The 14,258-nt window shown below is 54.3% G+C and overlaps 1 protein-coding gene across 6 annotated transcripts in view; it reads right to left on the reverse strand.

Annotated features, from left to right (window-relative positions):
- rcor2 (REST corepressor 2) overlaps positions 1–14,258 on the reverse strand; it is a 111,894-nt gene that overhangs the window by 51,557 nt on the left and 46,079 nt on the right. The window contains exon 1 of one of the 6 annotated variants that reach the window (XM_063036481.1): positions 3,570–4,184. The exons of 4 other annotated variants lie outside the window; for them this stretch is intronic. The gene's annotated coding sequence lies outside the window, so the exon portion shown is untranslated. Of the gene's footprint in view, positions 1–3,126; positions 3,453–3,569; positions 4,185–14,258 lie in introns of those variants that run through there. One more of the 6 variants, XM_063036480.1, reaches the window with a different exon arrangement.

The following is a 14,258-nucleotide window of genomic DNA, read 5'->3' on the forward strand; positions in this document are numbered from 1 at the left end:
AAAACCCCCTTCCAAACCCCACAGCCAGTGTCCAATACCCCCTTCCAAACCCCACAGCCAGTGTCCAATACCCCCTTCCAAACCCCACACCCAGTGTCCAATACCCCCTTCCAAACCCCACATCCAGAGTCCAATACTCCCCTTCCAAACCCCACATCCAAACAGTGTCCAATACCCCCCTTCAAAACAGTGTCCAAAACCCCCCTTCCAAACCCCACATCCAAATAGTATCCAATACCCCTTTCCAAACCCCACATCCAGTGTCCAATACCCTCCCCTTCCAAACCCCACATCCAAACAGTGTCCAATACCCGCTTCCAAACTCCACATCCAGTGTCCAATACCCCCTTCCAAACCCCACATCCAAACCATGTCCAATACCCTCCCCTTCCAAACCCCACATCGTGTCCAATACCCCCCCTTCCAAACCCCACATCCAGTGTCCAATACCCCCTTTCAAACCCCACATCCGGTGTCCAATACCCCCCTTCCAAACCCCACATCCAGTGTCCAATACTCTCCCCTTCCAAACCCCACATCCAAACAGTCCAATACCCTCCGCTTCCAAACCCCACATCCAAACAGTGTCCAATACTCCCCTTCCAAACCCCACATCCAAACAGTGTCTAATACTCCCCTTCCAAACCCCACATCCAAACAGTGTCCAATACTCCCCTTCCAAACCCCACATCCAAACAGTGTCTAATACTCCCCTTCCAAACCCCACATCCAAACAGTGTCTAATACTCCCCTTCCAAACCCCACATCCAGTGTCCAATACTCCCTTCCAAACCCCACATCCAGTGTCCAATACCCCCTTCCAAACCCCACATCCAGTGTCCAATACCCCCTTCCAAACCCCACATCCAGTGTCCAATACCCCCTTCCAAACCCCACATCCAGTGTCCAATACCCCCTTCCAAACCCCACATCCAGTGTCCAATACTCCCTTCCAAACCCCACATCCAGTGTCCAATACCCTCACTTTCCAAACCGTGTCCAATCTCCCCTTCCAAACCCCACATCCAAACAGTGTCCAATACCCCCTTCCAAACCCCACATCCAGTGTCCAATACCCTCCCCTTCCAAACCCCACATCCAGTGTCCAATACCCTCCCCTTCCAAACCCCACATCCAGTGCCGAATACCCCCTTCCAAACCCCACATCCGGTGTCCAATACCCTCCCCTTCCAAACCCCACATCCAGTGCCCAATACCCCTTCCAAACCCCACATCCAGTGTCCAATACCCTCCCCTTCCAAACCCCACATCCAGTGCCCAATATCCCCTTTCCAAACCCCACATCCAGTGTCCAATACCCTCCCCTTCCAAACCCCACATCCAAACAGTATCCAATACCCTCCCCTTCCAAACCCCACATCCAGTGTCCAATACCCTCACCTTCCAAACCGTGTCCAATACCCCCTTCCAAACCCCACATCCAAACAGTATCCAATACTCTCCCCTTCCAAACCCCACATCCAGTGTCCATTACCCCCTTCCAAACCCCACCTCCAAACAGTGTCCAATACCCCCCCTTCCAAACCCCACATCCAAACAGTCCAATACCCTCCCCTTCCAAACCCCACATCCAAACAGTCCAATACCCTCCCCTTCCAAACCCCACATCCAGTGTCCAATACCCACATCCAAACAGTGCCAAAACCCCCCTTCCAAACCCCACATCCAAACAGTATCCAATACCCCCCTTCCAAACCCCACATCCAGTGTCCAATACCCCCTTCCAAACCCCACATCCAAACAGTGTCCAATACCCCCTTCCATACCCCACATCCAAACAGTGTCCAATACCCTCCCCTTCCAAACCCCACATCCAAACAGTCCAATACCCTCCCCTTCCAAACCCCACAACCAAACCGTGTCCAATACTCCCCTTCCAAACCCCACATCCAGTGTCCAATACCCTCCCCTTCCAAACCTCACATCCAGTGTCCAATACCCCCCTTCCAAACCTCACATCCAAACGACTCCCTACCCATCCTATCTCTACCCTACCATTGATCCCTCACTCACCCTCCTCTCTTCCCTATCCCTCATCCTCCCCTACCCTTCTCCAATGTCCCCTCTCCCCTACCCCTCATCCTCCCCTCTCTGCTGCCCCTCATCCTCAACTTCCCCTCTCCCCTCATCCTCAACCTCCCCTACCCCTACCTCTCATCCTCAACCTCCTCATTCCCCTACTCCTCATCCTCATCTCACCTCTACCCCTCATCCTCATCATCCCCTCAGCACTATCCCTCCTCATACCACCTCACCCCTACCCCTCATCCTCATCTTCCTCCTCACCCCTACCCCTCATCCTCGTCCCCCTCACCCCTACCCCTCATCCTCACCTTCCTCCTCATCCTACCCCCATCCTCATTGTCCCCCTCACCCTACCCCTCATCCTCCTCCTCACCCCTACCCCTCATCCTCCTCCTCACCCCTACCCTCATCCTCTTTCTCCTCACCCCTACCCTCATCTTCCTCCTCACTCCTACCCCTCATCCTCCTCCTCACCCCTACCCCTCATCCTCTTCATCCCCTCACCCCTACCCCTCATCCTCTTCATCCCCTCACCCCTACCCCTCATCCTCTTCATCCCCTCACCCCTACCCCTCATCCTCTTCTTCCCCTCACCCCTACCACTCATCTTCCTCATCACCCCACCCCTCATCCTCCCCCTTACCCCTACTCTTCCTCCTCCCCCTCCCTCCCACTCACTTCCCTTCATCAAACTCTTCCCCCTCATCCTCACACTCACCCTCCCCTACCATTGTTCCCTCGCTCATCCTCCCACCCTTCATCCTCATACTCACCCTCCTCTAGCCATTGTTCTCTCTCACCCTCCCCTACCATTGTTCCCTCACTCATCCTCCCCTACCCCTCATCCTCACCCTCCTCTACCATTGTTCCCTCATTCATCCTCCCCACCCCTCGTCCTCACTCTCCCCTACCATTGTTCACTCACTCATCCTCCCCTAACCATCACACTCACCCTCCCCTACCACAGTTCCCTCACTCGCCGTCCCCTCATACTACCCCTTATCCACACCTTACCCTACCCCTTCCCCTCATCCTCACACTCACGCCCTCCCCACTCCTCATCGTCCCGCTCCCTCCTACCTGTGAGGAAGCGCCTCCGGGGCCACTCCGCTCCTGCGCCGCCTCCAAGTGCGCGCTCCCTCCTCACCTCCTCCTCCTCTTTACTTCTTTCTTCCTTGCAGAGCCGCCGCTGCCGCCTGCCTGCGCCTCCCGTGCAAAGTGATCAATGCAGCGGGGAGTTTATTGTGCAAGCCGTGCCGGGCGTGTGCGAGCCCGTTCCCCGAGTCCCGGGCGCCGGGTCCCCGGTCTCTCCCTCCGGCCGCGGCGGCACCTCCCGCCCGCAAACCCCCAGCGCGCGGCTCCGGTGCTCGCGCACAATGAGAGCCCGGCCCCGGCGCGAAAGTAGTGCCGGCAGCGAGCGCCGCCTCACCGAGCACCCACTCCACTCCCCACCCCACACCGCCCCCCCTCCGGCTGGAACCTTCCGCCCTCCTCCCAGGCCCTGACAAGAAAGTAAACCCTACCCTCGGAGCACGCTGCACTCCGCACGTCCCGTCCCCTCCGGTGCTTTGCAAACTGGAGGCGGTCCCGTCGGCTCCCTTTTATGTTTGCATTCGATTTGAAGCAGCGAGACAGAGCAAACTCGCCTGGGTCGCACGGGTGGGAGGGGTTGGTGGGCAATGGAGGGGGTTGCCTATGGCTGAGGGTCACTGGGGAGGTGATCACCCACCCCCGAGCCGCCTCTGCTCAAACTCGCCGGCGTATTTTTAGCTCCGGAGGAGGCAGGAAGCGGGAGGAATGGACTCCCTCAGAAGAGGCTGGTTCATGTGAGGTCAACGCGAGCCGATCCAAGAGGAATTCCATGTCCGGCAGTCCCAAGGAAGTGCGATGCCACCCCAGCCTGGCAAACCCACCCCAACACCGCGCCATGCCCACCCAACGCACACGGGTCCAGAAGCCCGTGACATGATCCGAGGGAGGAATTTGTCCCGATCCACCGAGGCATTGCAGCCCAGCTCGGTCGAGCGTAACCTTATCCAAAGCGATGCAACCCTCTGCAAAATTATGCAGCCCAGTCCAAAAATAACCACGAGCTCAAAGTGACACAAGCCACTGCAATCCAATTTGAAACAGGGCGTCCCGAACCGAGACAAATCCAAAAGAACAGCCTTGTCCGGGACAATGGTTCAAGCCGACACACAATTAAACCCAGTTTAAAACTACAGATTCCCAATCCAGAACAAATGACTCCAGTCCAAAATAAAGTATCCTCAAACTAGGGCAATACAATACAGTCCAAAACGACGGATCCTCAAAATAAGATCATAAGACGCAAGAGTGTCTTATGGGCCATTCGTCCCATCGAGTCTGCTCTGCCATTCCAACGTGGCTGATTTATTATCTCCCTCAACCCCATTCTCCTGCCTTTTCCCCATAACCATAGGTGCCCTGATTAATCAAGAACCCCTCAGCCTTCACTTTAAATGACTTGGCCTCCATAGCCACCCGTGGCAATGAATTCCACAGATTCACAACCCTCTGGGTAAAGAAATTCCTCGTCTCTGTTCTGAACCGTTCTTGATCAGTAAAGTTCAGAGTAGCCAAGCCACTCTGAACAGACCCAATCCAATCAGTACCAACCCAATCCACTCCGAACCCACCCAATCCACTCCGAGCCCACCCAATCCACTCCGAACCCACCCAATCAACTCCGAACCCACCCAACCCAATCCACTCCGAACCGACCCAATCCAATCCGAGCCCACCCAATCCACTCCGAACCCACCCAATCAACTCCGAACCCACCCAACCCAATCCACTCCGAACCGACCCAATCCAATCCGAGCCCACCCAATCCACTCCGAACCCACCCAATCAACTCCGAACCCACCCAATCCAATCCACTCCGAACCGACCCAATCCACTCCGAACCGACCCAATCCAATCCGAACCCCCAATCCAATCTGAACCCACAATCCAATCCGAACCCACCCAATCCACTCCGAACTGACCCAATCCACTCCGAACCGACCCAATCCAATCCGAGCCCACCCAATCCACTCTGAACCCACCCAATCCACTCCGGACCCACCCAATCCGTTCCGAACCGACCCGACCCAATCCACTCCGAACCGACCCAATCCAATTCAATCCAATCCCATTAAACCCAACCCGCTCCGAACCAACCCAACCCGCTCCAAACCCACCCAATCCGCTCCAAACCGACCCAATCCAATCCGAACCCACCCAATCCACTCCGAACCGACCCAATCCACTCCGAACCGACCCAATCCAATCCGAACCCACCCAATCCACTCCGAACCGACCCAATCCAGTCCGAACCGACCCAATCCGCTCCGAACCCACCCAATGCGCTCCGAACCCACCCAATGCGCTCCGAACCCACCCAATGCGCTCCAAACCCACCCAATGCGCTCCGAACCCACCCAATCTGCTCCGAACCCACCCAATCCGCTCCAACCCACCCAATCCACTCCGAACCGACCCAATCCACTCCAAACCCACCGAATCCAATCCAATCCCATCCCATCCAACCCAACCCACTCCGAACGAACCCAACCCGCTCCAAACCCACCCAATCCGCTCCGAACCCACCCAATCCACTCCGAACACACCCAATCGGCTCCGAACCCACCCAATCCGTTCCAAACCCACCCAATCCACTCCGAACCCACCCAATCCACTCCGAACCAACCAAATCCAATCTAATCCAATCCCATCCAACCCAACCCGCTCCGAACCGACCCAATCCAATCCGAACCAACCCAACCTGCTCCAAACCCACCCAATCCGCTCCAAACCAACCCAACCCGCTCCAAACCCACCCAATGCGCTCCGAACCGACCCAATCCGCTCCGAACCCACCCAATCCGTTCCGAGCCGACCCAATCCACTCCGAACCGACCCAATCCAATTCAATCCAATCCCATCCAACCCAACCCGCTCCGAACCAACCCAACCCGCTCCAAACCGACCCAATCCGCTCCGAACCGACCCAATCCAATCCGAACCCACCCAATCCAATTCAATCCAATCCCATCCAACCCATCCCGCTCTGAACCAACCCAACCCGCTCCAAACCCACCCAATCCGCTCCGAACCGACCCAATCCAATCCGAACCCACCCAATCCACTCCGAACCGACCCAATCCACTCCGAACCGACCCAATCCAATCCGAACCCACCCAATCCAATCCGAACCCACCCAATCCACTCCGAACCGACCCAATCCAATCCGAACCCACCCAATCCAATCCGAACCCACCCAATCCAATCCGAACCGACCCAATCCAATCCGAACCCACCCAATCCACTCCGAACCGACCCAATCCACTGCAAGCCGACCCAATCCACTCAAACCGACCCAATCCAATCCGAACTGACCCAATCCAATCCGAACCCACCCAATCCACTCCGAACCCACCCAATCCACTCCGAACCCACCCAATCCAATCCGAACCGACCCAATCCAATCCGAACCGACCCAATCCAATCCGAACCGACCCAATCCAATCCGAACCCACCCAATCCACTCCAATCCCACCCAATCCACTGCGAACCCACCCAATCCAATCCAATCCAATCCAACCCAACCCACTCCGAACCCACCCAATCCAATCCACTCCGAACCCACCCAATCCACTCCGAACCCACCCAATCCACTCCGAACCCACCCAATCCACTCCGAACCCACCCAATCCAATCCAATCCAACCCAATCCACTCCAAACCCACCCAATCCGCTCCGAACCGACCCAATCCACTCCGAACCGACCCAATCCACTCCGAAATCACCCAATCCACTCCGAACCAACCCAATCCACTCCGAACCAACCCAATCCAATCCGAACCAACCCAACCTCTGCAAAGAGTAAGAATTTCAGGCTGTAAACTGTCTGCATTCTCTGATAGTAAATTGGCCAATTGAATTATTGAACCACTGAACAGAACCCTATCGAGAGCACTGCGATGTGATCCGATCCAAACCAATGTAACGTAAAATACCCCAATCCAGGATAATACAAACCAGCAAAGACAGGCTGATCCAACTCAAACCAGTCTATGACAATGTGTAAGCACAAGGGATTCTGCAGATGCTCAGTAGAGCAGCCCACACTCTCTCTCTCTCACACACACACAAACACACACATATACACACTCACACACACACGCACATACACACTCACACACACACACACATATACACACTCACACACACATACACACTCACACACACACACACATATACACACTCACACACACACACATATACACACTCACACACACACACACATACACACTCACACACACACATATACACACTCACACACACACACACATACACACTCACACACACAAACACACACATACACACTCACACACACACACAAACACACACATATACACACTCACACACACACACACACACTCAAACACACACATATACACACACATATACACACACACACACATACACACACACACACACACACACACAAACACACACATATACACACTCACAAAGCTGGAGGAACTCAGCAGGTCGGGCAGCATCCGTGGAGAGGAACAGTCAACATACCAGGCTGAGACCCTTCATCAGGACTGGAAAGGAAGGCTGGGTGGGTGGAGACGTTGCCTCATTCCTTCGACCCTGCGTTCTCCCAGAATTCTAGTACGGAAGCCCATACGACACAGGAGCAGAATCAGGACATTCGGCCCGTTGAAATCTGCTACACCATTCCACCGTGGCTGATGGTTGCTGTGCCTGGCCGTGTGGGACTTCAGGCTTCTGTTCCTCCTGCCCGATGGGAGCCACGTCAGGACGGCATGGCGCGGATGTCGGGGCTCTTGGATGGTGGACGTTGCCTGTTTCAGGCAGCACCTCCTGGAGATACGGCTGATGACAGGGTGGGATGTGCTCGTGGTGCATTGAGCCAAGTCCACTATTTCTGCAGCTTCTCATGAGACCATAAAATGTAGCGGCAGAACCAGGCCATTCAGCCCATTGAGTCTGCTCTGCCATTCCATCATGGCTGATTTATTATCCCTCCCAACCCATTCTCCTGCCTCCCCCCCCTTAACCTTTGACACCCTGACTAATCAAGAATCTATCAACTTCCGCTTTAAATATACCCAATGACTTGACCTCCACAGCCGTCTGTGGCAACGAATTCCACAGATTCCTCACCCTCCGTCTAAAGAATTTCCTCCTCCTCTCCGTCCTAAGATGGGCCCCTCTATTCTGAGGCTGTGTACTCTGGTTCTAGACTCCCCCGCCATAAAAAAAACACCCTCAGATGTTTGTCCTGCCGAAGGGTCTGGGCCCGAAACATCGAGTGTACTTTTTTTCCGTTGATGCTGCATGACCTGCTGTGTTCCTCCGGCATCTGTAGCGCGTGTTGCTTTGATTTCCAGCATCTGCAGATTTTCTCTTGTCCGTGGCAGGAAGCATCCACTCTATTAAGGCCTTTCAATATTCAATAGATTTCAGTGAGACCACCCCCCCGCCTCCATTCTTCTACACTCCAGTGGGTACAGGCCCAGAGCCATCAAACGGTCCTCACACATTAACCCTTTCATTGCCAGAATCATTCTCGTTAACCACCTCAGGACCCTCTCCAATGTTGGCACATCCTTTCTCAGATTCGGGGCCCAAAACTGCTCACTACGTGTGGTCTGACCAATGCCTTATGAAGCTTCAGCACTACATATAAAAGTGGCCGGTGAACGCAGCAGGCCAGGCAGCATCTCTAGGAAGAGGTACAGTCGACATTTCGGGCCGAGACCCTTCGTCAGGACAGGACTTCGTCCTGACGAAGGGTCTTGGCCCGAAACGTTGACTGTCCTGACGAAGGGTCTCGGCCCGAAACGTCGACTGTACCTCTTCCTGGAGATGCTGCCTGGCCTGCTGCGTTCACCAGCAACTTTGATGTGTGTTGCTCGAAATTGCAGCGTCTGCAGAATTCCTCGCGTCTCAGCATTACATCCTTGCTTGTATATTCCAGTCCTCTGGAAATGAACGCTAACATCCCATTTGCCTTCCTCACCACAGGCTCAACCTACAGGGACTCCCAAGTCTCTCTGCACCGCCAATTTCTGAATTTGCTCTCGGTTTGGAAAACGGCCGATATTCTTACTCCGCCTACCCCGAAGTGCATGACCAGACACTTCCCGACACTGTATTTACATGGTACGCAGACAGGAAAGGCTTAGCGCAGGGGTTCCCAGCCTCTTAATGGACCCCCTCCCACTAACCCAGGGGTCAGGAGACCCCAGGTTGGGAACCCCTGCACTAGAGGGGCATGGGGCACACATGGGGCGAATGGGATGCACTCAGGTGGGGCAACTGGGCCAGCATGGACCAGTTGGGCCGAACGGCCTCTCCCGGTGCTGTGTAGCCGTGTAGCCCACGTACTGCGACGGGCTGCGGGGCAGTGATTCGGCCTCCGACACAACTGTGGCCGGCCGAGTCACACATGATATCGAATCGTCCGACTGGTGCGAGGGACCACGACCTATCGCTCTAACAGCGGGAAGACAAAAGAAATGAGAACTGACTTCAGGAAGGCAAGAGATCCCAAGCAAGCCCCACCGTTCATGAACAGTGGAACGGGTCTCCAGGTTCGAGTCGTCGGGGTTAAACATCACTGAGGGGCTGTCAACACAACCTCGACAGTAGGGGAGGCACAACAATGACTAGACTACCTTGAGGGGCTTAAAGAGCTAATCTGCCCCCAAAACAGCCGGCCAACTTTGATCGGTGTGCGACGGAGAGCGTACTGACGGGTGGAACGGCAGCGTGGGACTCTGTCTGCAGCAAGGCAGGTCACAAAGCTCTCCAATGGGTGATTAGCTCCGTACATCACCGGGACTCGACAACCGGACCTGGAGACCATCTACGACTCCCGATGCCTACGGCGTGCTCATGACATCATTAAAGACCCATCCCGTCCCGGACACTGTGCGTTCAATCTCCTACAGAGATACAGAGACAATAAGACTGAAAAACAGATTCTACCCAAGGGCTGTTGTGCAGCTGAATAACACTACACCCCGGCTAGCCAAATGCCTTTGAGTGTTATGGACTATCAAAGTGACTTGTTGCATGAAAATATGGGAATTTAAAGCCAAGTGAAGATGTACCGCATGCATTGTTCTGCACAGACTGAAGTAACAGCACAATCTTGTTGTCTCAGCAATGCCAATATTCTCTCAGAGAGGCTTGCCTCCCATGCCTGCCCCGTCTCTTCCTGTCGCACGGCGCAGGTCAAACGATTGCTGGCAGCCTCCAGACCAAAGGGAGCGGGTGTCTCACGCTCTGCAGGGAATGGGACTGATCTCTCATCCCCTGCACTGTCCACACCAGGGGGCAGGGGGGCAGAGCTTTGAACAAAGGCTCCCTGACCCGCCCCTGAGCTTACGGTGGCCTGCCCCTTTACAGGGGAGGTCAGACAGCCCACCGAGGGGGTGGGTGTGTGTGCGGAGAAGAGAGAGGGAGAGGAGGGAGAGTGAGACAGAGAGAAGCAGACAGACACACACAAAAAGAGAGAGACAAAGAGAGATTGAGAGAGACAGTGGGACAGAATGGGAGAGAGAAATCTTCGTACAAAAGACCTTCTGTCCCCCTCCACGAGCAGTGATGACATGCATGTCATTATCAGGCTCACTCCAAGAGTGAACCCGACTCATCCCCTTCCCCATCTCCCCCTCTCCCCGTCTCTACCCCCTCCCCATTCTCCATACTGATCCTTCTCCCCGTCTCTCCCTCCTTCCCGTTTCTCCCCCTCCCCGTCTCTCAGTCTGTCCCCCCATTACTCTCTGTACTGATCCATCTCCCCATCTTCCCTTCTCCCTCCTCGTCATCCTGAATCTCCCCATCTCTCCATACTGACCCCTCTCACCGCCTCCCCCCTCCCTGTCTCTCCCCACCTCGCCATAAACTATCCCCTGCCTTCCCAGCACTAACCTGGGAACAGCTTTCCCCCCCACCCCTTCACAATCCCTCCCCTCCACTAAATTCCATCCGCTCACATGAGGAATTCTGCAGACGCTGGAAATTCAAGCAACACACATAAAAGTTGCTGGTGAACACAGCAGGCCAGGCAGCGTCTCTAGGAAGAGGTACAGTCGACGTTTCGGGCCGAGACCCTTCGTCAGGACTAACTGAAAGAAGAGTTAGTAAGAGATTTGAAAGTGGGAGGGGGAGGGGGAGATCCAAAATGATAGGAGAAGATAGGAAGGAGAGGGATGGAGCCAAGAGCTGGACAGGTGATTGGCAAAAGGGATATGAGACGATCATGGGACAGGAGGCCCAGGGAGAAGGAAAATCAGGGAGGGACCAGAGGATGGGCAAGGGGTATAGTCAGAGGGACAGAGGGAGAAAAAGGAGAGAGAGAGAAAGAATGTGTGTATATAAATAAAGAACGGATGGGTTACGAAGGGGAGGTGGGGCATTAGTGTAAGTTAGAGAAGTCAATGTTCGTGCCATCAGGATGGAGGCTACCCAGACGGAATATAAGGTGTTGTTCCTCCAACCTGAGTGTGGCTTCATCTTTACAGTAGAGGAGGCCGTGGATAGACATGTCAGAATGGGAATGGGATGTGGAGGATGTGGAATTAAAATGTGTGGCCACTGGGAGATCCTGCTTTTATTGATCTTGTTCTTGTTCCCAGGGGTGACACAGACAGGGAGAGACGGAGAGACGGGGAGACGGGGAGAGCGGGAGGGGAAGAGAGATAGGGAGAGACCGGGAGAGGGAGAATTGAATTGAATTGACTTTATTACTTACAGCCTTCATATACATGAGGAGTAAAAATCTTCACGTTACCTCTCCGTCTCCATCTAAATGTGCAATGTGCAGTTTATAGTAATTTATAATAAATGTTATATACAACAGGATAGTCAATATAACATAGAAATACAGTTGTATCAGCATGAATTAATCAGTCTGATGGCCTGGTGGAAGAAGCTGTCCCGGAGCCTGTTGGTCCTGGCTTTTATGCTGTGGTACCGTTTCCCGGATGGTAGCAGCTGGAACAGTTTGTGGTTGGGGTGACTCGGGTCCCCAATGATCCTTCAGACCCTTTTTACACACCTGTCATTGTAAACGTCCTGAATAGTGGGAAGTTCACAACTGCAGATGTGCTGGGCTGTCCGCACCACTCTCTGCAGGGTCCTGCGATTAAGGGAAGTACAGTTCCCATACCAGGCAGTAATGCAGCCAGTCAGGATGTTCTCAATTGTGCCCCTGTAGAAAGTTCTTAGGATTTGGGGGCCCATACCAAACTTCTTCAACCGTCTGAGGTGAAAGAGGCACTGTTGTGCTTTTTCCACCTCACAGCCGGTAGATACAGACCACGTGAGGTCCTCGGTGATGTGGATACCGAGGAACTTAAAGCTGTTCATCCTCTTCAACCCCAGACCCATTGATGTCAATAGGGGTTAGCCTGTCTCCATTCCTCCTGTCGTCCACAACCAACTCCTTTGTTTTTGCAACATTGAGGGAGAGGTTGTTTTCTTGACATCACTCAAAGACTTCCTCTCTTGTAGGCTGCCTCATTATTATTTGAGATCAGGCCAATCAGTGTAGCATCGTCAGCAAATTTACTTAGCAGATTGGAGCTGTGGATGGCGATACAGTCATGGGTATACAGGGAGCAAAGGAGGGGACTCAGTACGCAGCCCTGAGGGGCTCCTGTGTTGAGAGTCAGAGGGGCAGGGGTGAGGGAGCCCACTCTTAGCATCGGCCGGCGATCTGACAGGAAGTCCAGGATCCAGCTGGACAAGGCAGGGTGAAGGCCGTGGTCTCCGAGCTTCATGTCGAGCCTGGAGGGAATTATGGTGTTGAGTGCTGAATTGTAATCCAAGAGCAGCATTCTCACCTCAGCACCCTCTTCCCCAGATGTGTAAGGATGGTGTGTAGAGAGGGAGAGGGGGAGCGGGGAGAGAAAGAGAGAGAGAGGGAGAGAGAGAGAGGGAAGGAGGGAGAGAGAGAGACTGTGGTAATGAGAGCAAGAGGGAGCGGGGCGAGGGAGAGAGGAGGGAGACAGAGAGGCGGAGAGAGAGAGATAGGGAAGGAGGGAGGGAGGGAGAGAGAGACAGACAGACAGACAGACAGACAGGGAGGTAGAGAGAGCTTGTTAGGAGCATCTTATCCTGACCCAGCAAATAGCTAGTTACCTTGTGGGCTTGTAGAAGGCTGCATTATGGCCCTGTGCACCTTGGGGAAGGCTACATTATGGCCCCATGGGCCCTGGGGATGGCTACATTGTGGAAATCTGCGTTGGCGCCCCATGGGTCTTTGGGAAGGCTACATTATGGCCCCGTGGACCCTGGGGAAGGCTACGTTGTGGAAATTTGCATTGGCGCCCTGAGGACCCTGGGGAAGACTACATTGTGGAAATCTGCATTGGCACTCCGTGGACCCTGGGGAAGGCTACGTTGTGGAAATCTGCATTGGCGCCCCGTGGACCCTGGGGAAGGCTACGTTGTGGAAATCTGCATTGGCGCCCCGTGGCTCTTGGGGAAGGGTACATTATGGCCCCGTGGGCCCTGGGGAAGGCTACACTGTGGAAATCTGCATTGGCGCCCCGTGGCTCTTGGGGAAGGCTGCACTGTGGCCTTGTGAGTCTTGCCTCTACTTAGCCTTTAATCGCCTAAACCTTTCCCGTCCATGTATCTATCCAAATGGACGTTAAACTTTGTAACTGTACTCGCCCCACCACCTCGTCTAGCAGCTCACAAGATACAGTCACCACCGTCTGGGTGAAAAAGTTGCCCCCAGATCCTTTGTGAATCTCTCCTCTCACCTTAAACCACCGGCCTCTAGTTCTGGACTCCTCTACCCTGGGGTAAAGACCATGACCGTCCACCTTTGCTACACCCCCTGTGATTTTATAAACCTCGATAACGTCACCCCCCGCCCTCCCGCGGCCTCCATCGCCCCATGAGAAACAGTCCCATCCTGTCCAGTCTCTCCTTCGGGCTTCAAAGTTCAAAGTAAGTTTTGTTATCGAAGTACATGCACGTCACCTTATACAGCCCCGAGATTTGTACGGAGTTCGCTGAGCGTGGCAATTAGCTGGTAGACGTTTCATCACCCATCGAGGTGGCATCCGCAGTACACAGTTCCTGGTGTTTCTCTCTGGGAGTGCTGGCATTTATATAGCCCCCCCCCCCAGTTAACCGAGGTA

Source organism: Mobula hypostoma, chromosome 30 (assembly GCF_963921235.1).
Source record: "Mobula hypostoma chromosome 30, sMobHyp1.1, whole genome shotgun sequence".
Taxonomy (NCBI): Eukaryota; Metazoa; Chordata; class Chondrichthyes; order Myliobatiformes; family Myliobatidae; genus Mobula; species Mobula hypostoma.